We start from the raw sequence: 20,161 nt of genomic DNA, 5'->3' as shown, positions 1-20,161 counted from the left end.
ATTCCGGGCAGAAATGTATGAAAGATGTGATTCAAGGGTGGGTTGGCTCTGGTACCTTTTATAGGCCCTCTCCTTGTTGTGGACAGCATTAGAACAAGCGTGATTAAACCAAGGCTTTCTTGCATTAGTCAGAGGATATGAGAAGGGAATGTATGCTTCCATGCCCGAGAGAATAACCTCCGTAATGCGCAAGGCACACCCAGATGGCTCCCGGTCATGGAAACAATAATCATTTCAGGAAAATCAAAGAAGTACTGCCTGAGGGCCTCCCAATCTGCAGCTCCAAAGTGCCACAGACGACGTTTCTTTGGAGGGTCTACAGGCCATACCGGATCAATAGGACAGGTTAAGGTGATAAGGTTGTGATCAGAGGAGCCCAACGGATAGAAAAGATTAGCAGTGTAAGCAGAAGGATTAGTTGTAAGGAAAAGGTCAAGTATGTTGGAGCTCTCTCCAAGGTGGTCAGGGATACGGGTAGGGTGCTGTACAAGCTGCTCTAGGTCATTAAGGATAGAAAAGGTGTAGGCTTCTTCACCAGGTGGATCAGTGAAAGGAGAGGAGAGCCAAAGGTGGTGGTGAACATTGAAATATCCTAGAATGGAGATTTCAGAGAAAGGAGAAATGGATAGAATGTGTTTCAACACAGAAGTAAGATAGTCAAAGAATTTTTGATAGTCTGTAGAATTAGGAGATAAGTAAACAGCGCAGATATATTTAGTCAGAGAATGACAGGAAAGCCGAAGCCAGAATGTAGAGACTTCAGAAGAATCGAGTTCAGGGACATGAGAGCAAGATAAGTCGTTGCGTACACAACAGCCACCTTTGGCTTTGAAATGAGTAGAGAAAGTAGGAGGATACAGAAAAGCTTCTACTGTCATTTGCCTCAGACAGCTGAGTCTCAGTTTGAAAAAGAAGGTGAGGTTTAGAGAAGGAGAGGTGGTGCTCAACAGAGTGAAAGTTAGAGGAAAGACCGCGAATGTTGCAGAAATGAAGAAGAAGAGAGTCAGACAGTGGTTCCAGGCAGCCCGAGTCGTCACCGGGAGAGGGGCGGAAGGTGGGGCCATTTATGTCCCCCCCCCCCGGGGACTCCGAGGCCACGTGTTGCGCTGCCATGATTTCTTTAAATTTTGGAAAAGGAAGTGTAGTGTGTACTGTGCATGTAGTTTGGTATTGATAGTTAGAGAAACTTGTATTGGAGAGCATGCTGGCCCACTCTCTGTGTTACTGAGACACTGAAAAAGTTCGGCAAAGGGGGATAGTCTGGGTTTGCCTGTATTGTCCGCACCAAGGACAGAGACTTCGCAGACAATTCTCTGGCCAGTTTGATGCTGGTGAAACAGTTGTTGATAGTAATGTTTCTTCCTGAGTTATGTACAGGTTTCGACAACGACATCACGACATGTCTCCAACTCTTTGGTTCTTTCTTCTTTTTGTCCGGTGTATATCATAATGTTGGATACGTAATAAGTTTTTGCATCAAAAAGAATCCACAACTAGAGTCCATATTTGGCCGGTTTGGAGGGTATGCACTCTACTGTATGTATATGCAGTGATCTTTGAAGAACAGCTGCTCGTCCACAGTAACACATTCAGTATGCCAATAGCAAAATTTGAAATTATGCATAAACTTATTTAGATGAAGAAGCACAGCCGCTAATTTGTCTCAGACTAGTCAGCTGTTTTGGCTAGCAGGGTGCTGAATCACAGGTGGTGACAAATTTTTCAAAGCGATTCACTGACACTGTCTCTGAGAATACTGGTGGGCCAGTAGATGAGTCCCACTGAGAACGTACAGACTAGTTATTGCCTTTGTACACATCTCTTAGTATACTTATCCCAATATACGTATCAATTCATCTTTTGAGATACGTTCCCAAGAACCTGCTTTTACTCATTTCCATTCATGGTTTGTTTCAGTGAGTATAGTTTTACATCACAGAATAAAAAATGAGATTGAATGCTGGTGACGGGTTTTCAGGATCATGATCCTCTGAGCAGCATACCCAGTGATTCTAACACTTTCCCGCGATACAAACAGAGGTTGTTGTCATCCCTGGGCAGACTGGGTAGTAGCCATTCTCCATTTTTCATCTGAAGGAGCACTCATGACACTTGCTGGAGTGGAGCTGATGGATGCTACTGCAGTTTATTCATCTGATGATTCTTCAAATTCTTCACTGGTAGTTTCTTCAGTAATAACAAATTCTTCATCACTGATATCTTCACTGCATTCTTCTTCTGAATCACAAGTGCGTATGATACTTTGTATTTCGGCACCAGTTACAATTCTTTGTCTAGCCATAGTAGTAGCAAAAGAGATCAGTTGATGCTGGAACTTTGTCTGCCTTGAAAATTCTATATTTGGCGCCAAACACCAGCTCTCATCGAATTCTGTTCGCGGACTGCCACCCTTCATGCCAACATGTAACTTTACTATGCAAGACGAGTCACACAGCGCACGCCCACACGCATATGACACCTTGTATAGCAAATGACGACATTTTACTTTGCAAATGACGACACGACACCTCGACCCACACATGGGTGCTATGACTTCTCGTATTCACCCACCCACAGCAACAGCAGCATGTGTCTGTATGCGTGGATGGGTATGTATATGTTTGAATATATATGTGTGTGTGCATGTAATGCGTGTATATACACTTGCACTAATTATCAAAATAATCTAACATGATTACGAAGAGAAAATACAGTGGATAAAAGTGCTAGGGTCAATTTGATCCGTCATGCAGAAACGTACAAACATCGTGTATCTGTCAAACAAATATAGTAAAAAACATGATCATTTGCAAGATAATGCTCCATGCAATAATATTACAAGTAACGGGAGGAAAAAAGTCTAGTTGAAAGAAAAGGTAAAATTATCTCAGAAAAACAACGTCGTGGGCTCAAACTGACCCCGCCATGCATCTACGGGTTAAAGCAACAGAACGTCCCAGTGAAACAAGCAATACTGTCATGAATTCGTTCATTCTTGGCTGTGCCTCTCAGGTATAAGCCATGCACATAGGAATGTGATGTACTATAAAGGCTTGTGGAGTGATTAAATTCTCTCTCCATTGCCAAGTACAAATGATGTTGCTAGTCTTGTTATGTACATTTCTGTCTGTATTTCTTACATTCAGTTCTGTCTTTCGCCAATTACTATGCTCCTTTAACTTCCATACTTCGCTTACTCACACACAACATTCACTTACCATATCCAGTCATCTTCCTGGCCTTCCCCACCTTCTCCCACCCTTACAGTCACGCACATATGCACTACTGTATTCACCATAGTATTCATATCCTTTTTTATGTTACCACACCATATAAGCACACAGTTCTCCATTTCAATCAATCGACTTCTTCATATTGGATTTTCACGAATCTCAATATTTATCCTATCCAACATACGTAATCTTTATACCTTGCAAGTGTTTCTAAACAGTTTCATTTCTGATGCTTTCACTCTACACTCAACGGACTAATGGCGTACCAATGTATTATATCAATAACGGACTTGTAGATAGGCAGCAATATTCTAAAGTTAGTTACCTTTTTTTAAAGATATACCTAATACCTTGAACTATTTTTTGAAGACTCTCTAGATTTTGTGTTCAGCTATAGTCTATACTTTTTAGTATATTTCTTGGCAAATTAAGCAGCATCCTAACACTTGAACCACTCAGTTTTAGCAATTTTCTATCAATTTTCACTTATTTCTTAGCAATTTGCTATAACTTGTGTTGGCGAGATTCTAACAAATTTTGACAGCATGCTCAGTGACATTAGTAAACTTGGTCTGTCGAAGGCTAATGGTGGTGTGTAGTGGGAAGAAGGATTCGGTACCAAGTCGGGACGGGGACGCCTGCAGGTGTCTTGTTGAGGTCACCTCTCAGGGATTCGACGTCACACAAGACAGACAGACAGACAGACAGACAGACTGACTGACTAACTAAATGACTGACATAGAGATAAAGTGACAGATGGACAGACAGACATATATACATAAATACAGATTTTAACAAAAAAATCTTTTCATAACAGCAAAGCAATCTGCTTCAACGCCACCCTGTACAGTAACAAACAAAAGATCGCTTACTGTTTCACGCGCTTCACCTCTCACTTCCCTCTGTTGGCCAATATTTCTGATCCCAGAGACGTATGCCCATATTTCAATGTCCATAGATGATTCTTTGATGAAGTGTACCAGAGAGGAAAGTGATGTACGTGCCTCAAGAGTGAAGCAGAAACAGTTGAATAGTAGGTAAAATTCTGTCCCTGCCTGTACATCCTTCACAAATATCAGGCTACCATTCACCCATTTCCCCAAACCCAACAATGCCTTAATCTCGACTCCCTCTCCCATTTCGCGTCTTCTCCCTGAGCTTTCACTGGGGATCATAAGAATTAATTAGGGCCCTTCCAAATTCACATAGAAACTTGCGATCGATTCCTTCACGCGAGACGTTTTTGCAGGACAGGGAAATGAATGTATAATTATAACCTTGTCCTCTCTCATGTACTTCCTGCAAAAATAAACTCTCAATCACTTCCCTCTCATAGTCTTTGCTCTTAAATTTTAGTACATTCATCCTTATACTCCAATTCTTACTACGTCACCCTAATTCCTCTAGCACCCTAATCCTACTTGTCACCCAAACACTAGTACCTTGACCTTTACTCCATCATCCAAGCACCCTTACTCTTGTACCTTAATCCATGGCTACTCTTTTGCCCTGGCATCTTAATCTGTCTCCCATGCACCCTCACCATAATCCATCCTTTCATCCTGTTATCTTCAACCAAATCCTCGCTCTTTCACTGTCCCATGAGCGGCCTCACATCTTTACGAGAGAAGCAGCAAAAGGTCGTCTTAAGATGTTGGCAATAACTCAAAGGTATCGATCTGCTCGCCACCAGCACTTCAGCAAAGACCAACAGGATGGTGCTTTTATACTGGTATGACGGTTGTGGTGTGATGGTGTGGTGGCAGTGGAGTGTGGTACTGGTATGTAGCTGTGTATATGGAAGTGTGGAATATGCTAGTGGTGTGATGGAGGTGCGTTGTGGTGTGAGCTTGGAAGTGTGGTTCAGATGTATGTTGTCGCAATGTGTGGTCGTATGGCAGAGATATGGGGGGTGTGATGGTATGGTAGAGATGTGAAGGTGTGATGGTATGGTAGAGATGTGGGGCTGTGGTGGTATGGTAGAGATGTGGGGTGTGTGGTTGTATGGTAGAAATGTGGGGGTGTGACGGTATGGTAGAGATGTGGAGGTGTAGTGGTATGGTAGAGATGTGGGGGTGTGGTGGTATGGTAGAGATGTGGGGGTGTGGTGGTATGGTAGAGATGTGGCGGTGTGATGGTATAGTAGAGATGTGGGGGTGTGATGGAATGGAACAGATGTGGGGGTGCAGTGGTGATTTGGTCATGGATATGTAGTTGCTCTGTTATAACATGCATACAAACAGAGCATGCTTGTGATGGTGTGGAATAGTCATGATGATAGTGTGATGGGTTATGTGATTATATAGTTACTTGGTGTGGTGTTCTGAAGGTTTGGGTGTGATGCTGTAAATGTGCTGCAATGGAAACAATTGTAGTATTGTAGTATTAGAGATTTGGTGTGTCATCATATGCAAATATAGTGGTGGTTTGTGGTGATGCGCCAGTGTTGCGAGAGTGTGGCGCCCCACATTCCCTCAGTCATAATTTACATGTTTCGCACTCATCTTTAATGAGCAAAATATCTGACTGCCATATAATTAGGCTGCGTGAGAACAATAGCAGTAGGAAGTGTGGAGACACGTCTAGGGAGAATATGTAACATGAAAATTTGGACAATGTGACACTGTGTATCTTTTTCTGTCTCAATTCTCTCCTGCACTAAAAGGAAAACTGTTCCACACACTGAGGTTCCAAAACACAGATACGTTTTCTACTTTATTATTACTTTGTACAAGAGAGTTGCATTACTTTAGCAACGACGATGGAAACAAGTCACTCAGTACATGCAGATTTGCCTCAATTACATGTAATTACAAACACATTCAGTGGAACATAATGACACTTCTAAGTATTGTATGTTTACCTGAATTTTTACTCACTACAAGAATAACCATCATAATCATCTCCACGACAAGGGCCTAGCAGTAATTATTGCTAGACGTTGAGTAGAAGCTAACTGGTATTCCTAATTGACACTTAGGGCAAGTGAAATTCCCTTGTCTTGTACACTGACAATCTCCCTTAATCCTCACCAGCCTCTACTCACCAATTTCCTTCTGCAGTCCATGGTAGTGTGACTGTTTCTTTCAGCTAAACAGCTGTGCCCCTGAGACACTCCTCAAGTCTGTTCCGCCTGCAAGCAACCTAATACTGTTCTCTGCATGTTTACCTATATGTCCCGGTTTATATCCAGTTCCTGGAGCACTGTCTTGCCTCATACTTGAACTGTCTAGCTCACTATTTTTTTTCAAGTGGAAGGAAGAAGGAACCAAATTGTTCCCTCCAAGAAAAAAACAAAAACAAGATAACAGAGAGCCAAATTCAAGATCCTTTCACTTTGAGATGCCTGGACACACTGCGTGTGAATGACTGGAGATCATAGGAAGTAGGAAGTACAGACAGCTGGAGACACTACGAGAGCTGACCTGTTGCATACATGAAGGACAGGGAGAAACGGTTAACTCTTGCATTAGAGAGTTGGACAAAAAAGGGATGAGTGTTGCTTGACGGTGCTACGCACCTGCCGTAGTGTTGGAGAGAAACAAGCCGACAGTTCAGAGGAGCAGTGACCATCGAAGTAGCGATAGAGAAGAGATAATGATGGAACAATGCGGTGAAGAGACAGAGATTGAAGGGAGCCAGTATGAGGAGGACAGTTAAAGAGACTAAAAACCTTTGATTCCACCTTGCTGAGAAGAGCTGTATGTGAGGAGCATCCCCACACATGAGAGTTGTACTCCACACAGGGGAGAACAAAACCCGTGTATAAAGTCAACAACTGTGTACGGGTAAAGAAGGCATGGAATCAGCTTAGCACACCCAATCTCTTGGAAGCAGCTTTTACAAGAAAGGTAGTATGTTCTTTCCAAGATAAATCCTGAGAGAATGAAACCTCAAGAATGTTTGAAGATGATGCAGGAATTAGTTGGATACTGTTAAAAATTAGAGGGTACTCCTGCAAAAGATTTTATCGGGTTGACAGATGCAAGAACTGAGCTTTTGATGCATTAAAAACGTGGTTACTATTGCTCCAATCAGAGATATGAATCAACTCAGACATTAGGTGTGCCATAGCCTCATCTCTTATTTGTTGAACTAACTGCTGAGATGGACACTGCGGGAAACGAATGGAAAGGTGAAGGGTGGAGTCACCAGTGTATGAGTGGACTGGGTTAGATGTACAGCTTAGGTCACTGATGAATAAAAAGGAAGAGAGTTGGTGATAGGTCAGAGCCCTGACGAACATCACTATTGATAGCTCTTGGAGAAGAATGGTGGCCGACTACAACAGCAGCTATAAAACGACCAGAAAGGAAGCTATAGATGAAGGCACAGATAGAAAGATAGAAACCATAAGAGGACGGTTTGGAAACTAAATATTTATGCTAGACTCGATCGAAAGCTTTTGGTTTTCCCCAAAGTCCCTAAAGGAGGATGACCAGGAGTTTGAAAGGTAGGTGAGAAGATCACCAGTGGAGCATCCCTGGCAGAACCCACACTGACGATCAGAATTGAAGGTTGTGATAGGAAAGATGTTTTTTATTCTTTTAAGAATAAACTCGAAAACTTTTGAAACACAGGATGTTAAAGCAATATGGCGACAGTTAGAGAGATGGGAATGGCCACCCTTCTTTGGGACTAGCTGAATGAGAGCAAACTTCCAGCAAGAAAGAAAGGTGCAAGTTGACAGACAATGGCGACAGAGTTTACCTAGGCAGGGTGTAAGCAGAGAAGCACAGTTCTTGAGGACAACAGGAGGGACTCCATCAGGCCTATATGCCTTGTTAGTACTGAGGACAGTGATTGCAGAAAATGCATCAATTGAGGAAATATTAATGCCAGCCATGAGGAAGTCAGAGGTGGGGAAGTGATGGAGGAACAGCACCGGAATTGTCTAAGGTGGAACTGGAGAAGAATGTCTGAGTGAAGAGTTCTGCTTTATGAGTAGAAGAAATAGCTACAGAGCCATAAGAATAAAAAAGAGAAGGGTTCAGAGGATGTAGTACGAATGTAATTATTTTTAGGAGAGTGAAGAACAAACAGCATGATTCAAGGCAGAAACATAAAATGAGCTGAGATTCAGAAGTGAGTGGGCTCCGGTACCTTTAGTACTGTATGTCTTCTCCTTGCTGTGGGCAGCATTAGAACAAGCCTTGCTCTTTCTCTCCATGCCCCTCAAAGGATCCTTGGTACTCCACAAGAATCAGGTGGTACTCAGAAAAAATGGCACTGGAAGAAATGGCACTGGAAGAAATGGCACAGGAAGAAATGGCATTGGAAAAAATGGCACTGGGAAAAAATGGCACTGGAAAGTACGTCACAAAGTTTGAAGTAGGGAAAAATGGCGTTGGAAAAAATGGCACCGGAAAATACGTCACAAAGTTTGAAGTAGGAAAAAATGGCACTGGGAAAAAATGGCACCGGAAAATACGTCACAAAGTTTGAAGTAGGAAAAAATGGCACACTAAAGTATTTGCATATTATGGTATGAGTTTCATATACTACAGTTATGAGTTATGGGTTTCGAACATTTTGCCATCGTGAAACAACACTAAACCCAATACTAAACCAAACCTTCCTGGTGCAAGTTGTGAGGTATCAGACTAATGGAATTCTGTCAGCTCTTTGGAACACTGCTACGTACTGTACGACTTGCTACCACCATGGAGATCATCGAGAGCAATAAGGGAGGTCAGAAACTGTGTTACAGTGGATACATGTATACCAAGCAGTGGTCAAGAGCTAAAACGATTCGGTGGAGGTGCATCAAGCGAACACTATTGTGCAAAGGGGCCTTAGTATCTTCTCATGAAAATGAAAATCCAAAACTTGTGATGGAATACAACCATGATGGTGACAAAAGTGTTACTAAAGCAGCAAAATGTAAATCTAGAATGAAAACGTTGGCTAAAACTATTCAAGATAAACAGGGTCAAATATACGCCCAAACTGCCGTAGCCATGGAAACAGAAGCTCAGGCTCATTTCGTATCTCAAGAACATTGTAATAGACTCATTCGGCATCACCAAAGTGCCAATCAACCTCGTGACCCTGCTACACTACAGGAACTTGTTATTTCAGGTGAATGGGCATCAACTGGTGGAGCAGAACCACAACTATTCTTGATATATGACAATGTTGTTTTTGCTAGTGAACAAACACTGCGATTGTTAGCAAGATCTGACCTCTGGATGATGGATGGCAATTTTGCCATGGCCCTTCCTAAGTTCAAACAGTCGTATGTCATTAGTGTTCCTCTGGGAGAAACTGCTGCCTCCGTTGTTTATGCATTCCTGCAACACAAGACCCAAGACACTTATGAGGAACTTTTCAAGGCAGTTCTTGATAAATGTGAAGAATACCTCCTATATCCAGACCCTTCAACCATTATGCTTGACTTTGAACAAGCAACTTTAACCTTCTGCGTGCCAGTGCTGTTTTAAAATGGTCTGACATAATGCTGCGGCCAGTGCCAGTGCCGTTTTAAAATGGTTTAAAATAAAAAACTTCACTGTGACTGCATTTTTCAAGATTCACGGGTAAATACTGGCAGGCATGTAAGGTAACTGTTCCTCTACCATCCCCCAGGCTGTCAAGGCCATACACTCACTCGCTCCCCCCCTCACGCTCGCTCTGCCACACTCTGCCTGTGTGCCTCACCCGGTGCTGAACATAGTGAAGGCATTTTGTAAATATTTTCATGTAAGTGTAAGTTGTAAATATTTTCTTGTAAGTGTAAGGACTATATAGTGAAGTCAAGTTGTAAATACCTTCTTGTAAGTGCCAGGACTGTACGTACTGAAGGCAGGTTGTACCTATCTTCAAGTAAGTGTAAGATAATGCATTCACAGTGAGAGAGACAGGCAAATTGTGATAGATGCTGAAGTAATAAGTAATCAGAAAAGTGTACTGAACATTGCTATACCTTCCCAGCATAAATACCTGAGTATAACTTACATAGAAAACAGCTTTCTCTCACGTATGTGGTGAGCGTGAGAGAGCGGATATACCTGTAAACGAGTATGCAGGACTCAATAAAACTTATTTCCGAGCCTCGGTGAGCATTTTAATGGCAAAATTCGTTGTTTCCACATCAAAATCTATCATTTTAGCCAAAAAAAAAAGGTCGAAAAATGGCCGGCACTGGGGTGACCCATAGGGCTAAAAATAGCCTTCATGGGTGGGTTAAAAGCCATCACAGCAATTCTCGGAACAGAAGTGACCATTCGTTGTTGTTTCTGTCATTTGACACAATCATCCTGGAGAAAAATACAAGAGTTGGGGTTGTCTATTCTCTACAAGGAAAGTGAGGAAATAAAGTTGTTTTGTGGTATGGTTGACAGTCTAGCTTTTCTTCCTTTCGAAGATGTATCTGCTGTCATGAATTACCTAAAAAATAACACACCGGAGGGTATGGAGCCTTTCGTCACCTACTTCGACCAGACTTACGTAACAGGAACTTATAGACGTGGCCAAAGACAGCAAGATGAGCTCTGTTGAATCCCTCCTCGGTTTCCTCCAGAAATCTGGAATGTTCATGAGGCAACTATTCGAGGGGAGTCTCGCACGAACTTATGTAAGGGATGGAACAATCGATACAGCAGGTTAGTTGAGGTTAATGAAATGTTGGTTACTGGGTATTTATAACATTCAATATTATACAATGTTTTATTTTTTACATTATTCAAAGCGTTAGGTCCTAGAGTTGCCTACAATGCCTGTGTTAGGTAATAGTTTGGTTATTTATGGTTTATACAATTCAAATAATTAACTTTTACCTAGATTAATGCTCCATGGGACAAACAATATTAATTTTGATTTATCATTATTATTTTGCTAGGTTGGTTGGTCACAGTCACCCAACGATATGGCGTGCTATCCAGTGGATCCAAGCTGACCAAGCTGTTGCAGCTACTCAGATCCTGCAAGAATCTCGTGGTGAACCTCCCAAGAAACGCCAGAAAAGAATATACAAGAATCTTCAGACAAGAATGAAGAACCTCTGCTTAGACCACCGGGCTGCTTGTAAATCAGTTGAGGAGTTTCTTCAAGGAGCTGGCTACAACATTCGCTGGAAATCTTAAAATTGTAGACATTTTAACAAATAAGCCATGATCATTTGTCGTTAATTTATGTCCAGATTAACTGTAGACATTTTAACAAACGAACCAAGATCAACTGTCGTTCATTAATGCCCAGATTAACTGTAGAGCAATAAATAGTTTAGCTGATTGATTCTTGTTGTGCCATTTTTTCATTCCCAGAAGAATATGCCATTTTTTCCTGTGCCATTTTTTCTGGTACCATTCGAATCAGGCCTATTTTAGAAACTCTCAAAAACCTTTGTATTTTTTTTACTGTCCTCTCCTATTTTCACCCCTTATTTCCTTCCTCTTCTGCAATTTCCATTGTCTCCCGCCATCTCTAAGTCTTCTCTGCAGCTTTTCATGTTTCCTGTGCTTTTGTAATCTCATGATGCCTACTTTTACCAGCTTTATAAGCCACTTTTAGCAACTTGCAACACACTGTGTATAGCAGTTTTTTCTCCGTTTTCTTCTCCGTCTCCATTTCCTTCTCCTCCGTCGTTGTCGCCTGGTCCTACGCAAAGATTAATGATGTATCAGATAAGCTAGCACGAGAAGAAACCTGGCTCATTTGCTTACCAGTTTTCTAAATTCTTGCCCCACACGTGTTTGTTTTGGCATGGTCGGGTTCAGTTACATTATCCAGTGTTTGGCTGTCTCAACAAAAGTAATGGTGATGAACTGATAATGGTGATGGAGTGATCTGGTGGTTTGGGTGTTGTGTTGTGAGGGGTGTGCTATAGTGGAGTTTTGACACTGGAGATGCAGCAATGGTAGAATGGTTTTGATGTGAAGTAAATACTGATAGAAGTTTTGATTGTGGTGACAAAAGTGGTTTGGGATTATGAGGGTGTGGTGCTGTTGTGGTGTGATGAGGCTTGACAGAGACAATGTGGTGGCATGATGGTTTTGGTGAGGTGGTGAGGAAATTAAATGTCGGATCATGAATCAAAAAGAGCGGTATGCGACTATGGTGGTATTATGGTGGAGATGGTGTGTACTATACGGTGGTATGGTGGGTGTGGTGGTGTGATATGGTGCAGTATGGAGTTAGGGAGGTAATGTGATAGTGAAAATATAGAGGCGTGCTGCTTGTGGTGTTGTGCTGTAAGAATATGGAGGTGGTCTGCTTGTGATGTACAATGAATGAGCGACGAGATGCAACTGTGATGGTGTGTGATTGTGATGTGTGGTCTGGTCTGTAGGTGTAATATAGGATTTGTGGGATGTAGTGGTGCGGAAATTGTCGTGTGATCATGAAGGAAAGTAGATGTGATGTGGTGTATTGTGAAGGTGGTTGGTTTTAGAAGTGTAGTGATGTAGTGGTAGTTATGTAATCTGGGGGTAAAGTGGTGGTGATGTGATGATGTGTGGCCTGGTACGATTTTTGACGTATGGTAGTGGTAATAATATGATCCTGACGGGAAGTGGTGAAACAATATTTAAAAATTAAAAGTATTTTGGTCTCTGTACTTCGCTACTGATTGCATTATGTAATCTAGACAATAGTGTTGAGGGCTGAAGAGTCACACTATCGTGACCATGAAACGGGATACAAAAACCCTCACTCGCAGACTAAAAAAGGATGTATTTCCAAACAGTTTCGGCGACAGCTGTTGCCGAAACTGTTTGGAAATACATCCTCATGAGAGGATTAGTGGCCAGGTCTTTGCCGCCGCTTGTAATTCCTCACTCAGGTCAGGGACAGAGTAGAGGGAGGGTCAGGTGAGGTCACAGCCGGTGCTGTTGAAAAAAAAAAACAGATGTGGGTACCCTGCATTTCAGCAGCTTCTCAGTAATTGTATGTACCACTCTTGGTCTGTAGATCCACTGAAGAGTGCGACTGCTGTCCCTGAAACTGTTTGGAAATACATTTTTTTTTTTTCGTCTGCCAGTGTGGGTTTTTGTATCCAATAGTCCTGAGATTAACTAAACAACTTGCGATAATTTTTCTCTCATAGCTTGATTTGCTACTACAGGATGAACAAGAGAAAAGAAAATGCTCAGTACTTTCCTCGCTTTTCGTGCAAAAACTAGTCTTACATATGGCTGATCATAAGAGTGTTTGAGAATATACTTCCAAATGAACTAAACGTCTGTAACAAATCTAGTCTTGTTTCTGCCAAAGAATTAATTTGCACATTAGTGTCCTCTCGTCGTCAGGAAGTATGGACGATCATGAAGGCCTGTGTAATGATGATGTGATAATGTTGCTTAGTCATCATGACTCAGACGCTGCCTGCTGCCATAATGTCTTAAATTGGCCGTGGCCACTGCCACTGGTCAAATCTGCTTAGAAAACTGTTTTATGTGTACACAGCTGACAGTCCCCTAACTCAGCAGTCATGGCACTGGGTAACACACAAAGGAAACTATCTTACCTTTACCCCAGATGATTTGAAGGAGATACAGAGATCAACTAGACTCCAGGAGTGCCACATAACCCCCTCCCAGTAAAGCATCAAGTAGTACTACGGAGTTTTTAAGAATAACCTGAAATCCTGATGGTACACCTACGGGCCTACACCTCACATTTTGGTGGCAGCGAGGTCAAGAACACACCTTCTGTCAAGTCTATCTACCGTCAAATCCAATAACCTGTACACCGACTGTCTGCCACCTGTCACCAAGCCTGTCTGTCATCGAGCCTGTCTGTTACCAAGCCAGTCTGTTGCCAAGCCTGTCTGACACCAACCCTGCCTGGCTCTTCATTCTGACCGCGATTCTGCTGATTGTCGAACTCCCAGTGACTCGGTGACCTGCAACTAACCCTTTTTCACCTCCAGGCAGCTCTCAATACCACCAGAAGCCACGTCCAATGCCTCACATCCATATTTAACACCACATGCTGTATAAATAGGTGGTGAGTTAGAGCCATTCAGTAAGAAGTTTCTTCTATTATCTCCGGACTAAAAATCTTTATACATTATTTTTTTCTTCTCTTACACGATTAAATTACTGTATTTAAAACAATTTCCCGATATTATTTTTCATACTTTCCATATTCTTTAACTATATTTATCCACATGAGCACTTCATTTGTAAATATTTTATATGGTATATGAAGACCCTCCTTTGTTAACTGTTAGTGTACATATTAATAGTTTTAGTAAAAAAAAAAAAAATCTTCATTTGTACAATATTCAGTTACTTAGGATTTTCTTTGTACTCAGTTTCTCTCCAATTTATTTCTTAATGACATTTCCTTACTTTAAGATGATTAATCTACCTGAAGATGATGCATATACTTCCGGATATGAAATAATATCGACTTAGATTGAAAGCTCACGCAACAATGTTATCCGTTTAAGAAATGAAAAGACTTATTCGCGAGAAATAGTTCAATCAGCTGAATCCCATCCATATCCTACCCCTAATACATCATGCATTTTTCAGTTACCTTCCCTTGCTTTTATAAGTATGACATCACAACATGCAACCCCTCCTGTCCCCCAGACGATGATCTTGAACGATGTCTCGCATCCTAAATTTGCGGGAATGAATCCTGCTATTAGTATGTATGATTTCATGAGTGATATCCAGTCTGCAGTTACAAACAAAGGTCTTACAACAGAAAACGCTAAAATCGCCTATCTTAGGAACAGATTAGATGATGGTTACTCCCGAGTGGGACCCTCATAAGATGTAGATTCTTGGATAAGTTTACTTCCTTTGATGAATGCTGTAAAAAATGCATAGAATTATTTTGTAACCAAATGAAAGCAGGATGTTTGATGAGGACCTACAGATTACTGATGTGTATGAGACAGGATAAGTTCATCCCTCCTGAACAAAATAAGCTGTTAGTGCGGTATCAGCACCTACAGGAAAGGAAATTTTTGAGTCATTGCAAAACAGTCCATGGGAGGAAACTGATGGTATGGGAAAATCCACTTTAACACTATATAATGTTCCAAAGTTATTTAGTTATCTCAGGTTCCTAAATCGTCTTAACAAGGATGAATTAGATGCTGTATTAGATATTCTGTTTTCTCCTGGGGATGGCATAACCATGTTAGCTGTAGCCTACAGACTGGAGAGAAACTTGGTATCATACCTACTCAAACTATTTGTACAGTTCAACCAGTGACTGGACCAACACCCCCTTTTCAGTCACAAGGTCAAGGACACGTTTCACTTTCACTCAACAAAACGTCACACCACGTTCACCAGCCATGTCACGTGCAAGACCTGCATTGCAAAGCATGGTCTCTGATCACAGTGCTAGATCTAAAAGCAGAACTAAGACACCTTGTTGTACAGTAAACGATCAGGTCATCGCGTAACTCATTGTTACGAGAGACTAGGAGATGAACGAGCTCATAGGCGTGATAGCAGATCACTTTCACATTCATTCAGTAATAAGTATTGTCTATCTATCTATCTATTGCCAGAAGCCTTAATCCCGTAACGGGTGGCCACAAAAAAATCGCCTCCACGTCGCCCTGTCCCTCGCCATTTCGCTGCCCTGCTCCCAATTCACACCCTCCTCTCTCATATACCTCTCCACTCCATCCCTCCATCTCATCCTTGGCCTCCCCCTCCACCTCACTCACATACACTCTCCTCGTCAGTCTCTCACTCTCCATCCTCTCCACATGCCCAAATCACCTCAACGTGTTTCTTCTAACACTTTCTATCACATCCACATCCACACCACAACGCTCCTTCACATCCTCATTTGTCAGTCTGTCTCTCCAAGTGACTCCAAATGCTCCTCTCAAATAAATCATTTCCACTGCTCTCACTCTTGACTTGTGTCCCTCCAACAAGGTCCAAGCTTCACTTCCATACGTTAGAGTTGGTATCACAATAATGTTATGTAGTAACTTTTTCACTTCCATGCTCACTTCCCTGTTTCTTATCACTGCTTTCAAGGAACCAGCAACCTTTCTTCCTTGTTGTACCCTTTCAAACACCTCACACTCCAAACTTCCATCCTTACTCATGACACTTCCCAAGTACTTAAACGCACTCACATTTTCCATTTCCTCCTCATCCAACCTTACTGTACACTCACTGACTTCATTTCTCTCGAAGACCATAACTTTACTCTTCCCTACATTCACCTTTAGATTTCTTTTCTTATACACTCTCCCAAATTCATCCACCAAGCCTTGCAGCTCCCCTTCATGTTCACTTAACAACACAGTATCATCTGCAAACAACAGTACAGGGAGTTTCTAAACATTGCCCTCTCCCATCAGGGCCACTCCAACATCCACTGCCCTACATTGTACCTCTTCTATAACCCCATCCACATACACATTGAACAACCATGGAGACATGATACATCCCTGTTTCAACACAACCTTCAAATAGAAAAATTCACTCAGTTCACTGTCCACACGCACTGCAGCCTTGGCCCCCTCATACATACTCTTCACTGCATTCAACAACTTCCCATCTACTCCACATATTCTTAATACTTTCCACAATCCTTGTCTATCCACCCTGTCATATGCTTTCTCCAAATCCATGAAGGCTGCATACAACTTCTCTCCCTTCTCTAGAAACTTTTCCACTGAAGATCTAAGAATGAATATTTGATCTACATAACCTCTTCCCTTCCTAAAACCTCCCTGTTCATCTCCAACTAAATCCTCTGTTATTTCACTAACTCTGTCAATAAGTATCCTACCATATGAAGAGAGAACCTGTATTTCTCACCTGAGAGTCCCGGGTTCGATTCCCTGCATATTGATCCTACCATATAGTTTCCCTATTACACTAAGAAGACAAATGCCTCTGTGATTACCACACACTTCTTTTTCCCCTTTTCCTTTGTATAGGGGAATAATCATACCTGATTTCCAATCCTCCGGGACTCCAATCCTCCGGGACTCTAACTTCCTCCCAGGCCAACCTGCACATCTTCCACATCCATTCTACTACTATCTCTCTCCCATGCTTCAGCATTTCACCACACACTCCATCAATTCCTGGGGCTTTCCCCAATTTGACTTTCTTCATTGCTTCTACAACTTCTATCCTACTGATTCCTTCCACTCTTCTCACATCCCTTCTTCTCCCGTCCATTCCCCAGCCACATATACTCGCATTACTTTCATTCTCTATGTTCAGCAATTCATTAAAGTGTTCTTTCCATCTGCTCACTTTTTCTCCCTTCACCACTAAGTATTGTACTTATCACAAAAACCATCACCATTCCACTAGCCAATGCTGTGCCCTTGCCAATACACAGTCAGGGGGAAAACACCATGCCAGAACCAACAGGATCCTCGATAACAACACAAAATTCTGAGCTCCCTACAAGCCAATTTGGTCCTCTGACTCACTTAGGTGCAGTGATCTTAAGTAATCGTGAAGAAGTCCCTACATCATTTTTTATGGACTCTGAGTCTGTGATGAACTAAATAATATTAAAAGATCAAACGGGTTTGGATCCCTTCAGCAGCCTGACATTCCCCTCTGTGGTGCTGATGGTTCACAATTTTATGTGAAGGGCAAGGTAACTCTTGAAATGCAACTCGATGAATTGATAATACCTTTCACAGCTGAGTTTTATGTCACAAACAAACTTCGGTATCCTGCAGATGTTTTGATTGATGCAGACACCATGACATAACATTCTCTTGAACTGATACCTGCATATGGTAAAGTTACAGTAATGAGATTTCATGTATCAGGCTTGGATTGCCCACATTCTTTCCTTTCACTGGTAAATTTGGTGACACAGACTACCGTAACTCCAAATCCACAGCCACCAGTAGAGAGCAATGAAGATAATTACTATTAGTATCTCATGACACCCCCTCTAATAGTGACACAACGGTTGACTCATCTATGTCTCATTTAACTACCTCAAAGAGTTTGAATGACATTTTGCAAAACACGGAAATGAAACGTGCAGTCACAAAATTGTGTACGAATTCACAAGTCTCTGTCCGGGTTGTAGGTGCGAAAGGAGGAGTGAATGCTTTAACCTTACCTGAGACGTGAGAATGGTTTACTGTATGAGTAAACAGTCTTCCACGTTGGAGAATAATTTGTATATCATCAATGCTCCACTGAAGCTTAAATGTGGCGATTTCCTGGTGCACACATCGGCCATAAAGGTGTGCCAGGATATAGTTTTCTCTGTAACTGGTAACGATGATGATGATTTACCTGGTGTATATGCCACTGAAAACCTCCCGGATTCTGTTACGACTCCTGCAGTTGCTTTTACCTCTCAAGTGACATGTGGAGGTGTGTGAGAGGACTACTGGGCCTTGGGATAGGCCCTGAAGCCTTTACCCGGAGTCGGACATATAAAAAAAAAAAAGTAAAAAATTTATGATTTGCCTCAGTATAAAGAACAATTAATTATTCTTTTGTAGACCTACATGTATAAAGGTGTTGTGGCCTTACCTGATGAACCTACTGGGAAGACTAATTTGATAAAACACAATACTGAATTGATTCCCGGCATAACAGATTGCCCCATAGCTTATTAAAAGACTCTGACGAGATAGTACTGGATGTGCTTAATGAGGACATCATTGAATACTCCGTCAGTCCATGGAACAGTCCGCTTTTCCTAGTCCCCAAGAAAGGAGGTGAGTTTAGACCCGTAGTTGATTACTGTATCTAATCGATTCCCATCACCAGACTTAATAAATTAACTGGAATCTCTTGGCGAGAATAACGTTGCTTTCACTCTCCATGACTTCCTTAGTGGCACCTGGGAGGCAGAAATTGAAGAGTCGTCTCGCCCTACATCTGCATTCAGTACCCCTTCTGGCCACTTTCATTTTAAAAGGCTTCCCTTTGGTCTTAGAAATGCTTCATCAGTATTCATGAGGAGGCTTATCCATTCAATAATCAGTAGTATGATTGGACATTCTCTTTTTGCTTACGTAGATGATATTTTTGTAGTGAGTAAATCACTTACTGAACATTTTCCCAAACTACTGCAAGTTTTTGATCGCCTCCAAATGCCAGGTCTAAATGTTAAGCTCAGTAAATGCAACTTTCTGTATAAGAGAATTAAATTTCTTGGACATGTTGTTGATGCTGAGGGAATTCAAACATCAGATGAGAAAGCTAAGGCAGTTCCCAACTTCCAACCTACCAGTACTGATGATGTAAGGAGTTTCCTTGGACTAAGTGGCTACTATCGGCGATTTATTCAAGGTTATGCACATACTGCTGCACCTCTTACTAGATTACTTAAGAAAAATGAACCATTTGTTTGGGCTATTGACCAGTATCATGCCTTTGAAACACTGAAGACAACACTTTTTAATACCCCAGTCCTAGCATTCTGTGATTATAAGAAACCTTTCCTTCTTTGTACAGACGCATCAGGGGGTAGGCCTAGTCACAGTACTGATGGAAGTTGATCATGCAAAGAGGAAATGCGCAATAGTGTTCCTCGTGCCCTCAGTGCCGTCGAATGTAACTACGGTGTACTACTGATTGAGGGGCTTTAGGAAGTTGTTTGGTCTCTCAAACATAATCTGCGGATATCCAGTGCATATATAAACAGATCATCTCCCACTTTGTGATTGATAAAAAATAAAAAATAAGAAATCATACTGGACATCTAACATGATGGTCAGTTATTATCCAAGACTTCAACCCAATCTTTGAGTATGCGCCTGGTAAGTTTAGCGTAGTTGCAGATGCTGTTTCACGACATGTAAAGGCGGCAGTCTCACCATATCAACCAAGTGAAGTTCCTTACACCACTCTAATCTCAATCGTTGTTTATAGTTGTCAGTGCACAGACCTTCTGTGGTCAAAGGTTATTTACTTCCTAGATTCAAGAGACACTTCGACCTTACATACTCTGCCAGTGTCAGTAGATGATCTCATGTTAGACAGTGATATTTTGTA

At 41.7% G+C, this 20,161-nt stretch overlaps 1 pseudogene; it reads left to right on the top strand.

The window, feature by feature from the left end:
• Window positions 1–8,896: 8,896 nt before the first annotated feature.
• LOC145406849 (uncharacterized) lies at window positions 8,897–11,317 on the top strand (annotated as a pseudogene).
• Window positions 11,318–20,161: the final 8,844 nt, after the last annotated feature.

Source organism: Coenobita brevimanus, chromosome 71, assembly GCF_032717465.1.
Source record: "Coenobita brevimanus isolate Jiangsu-jjx chromosome 71, ASM3271746v2, whole genome shotgun sequence".
Lineage (NCBI taxonomy): Eukaryota > Metazoa > Arthropoda > Malacostraca > Decapoda > Coenobitidae > Coenobita > Coenobita brevimanus.
This window is presented reverse-complemented; position numbering and strand designations above follow the sequence as displayed.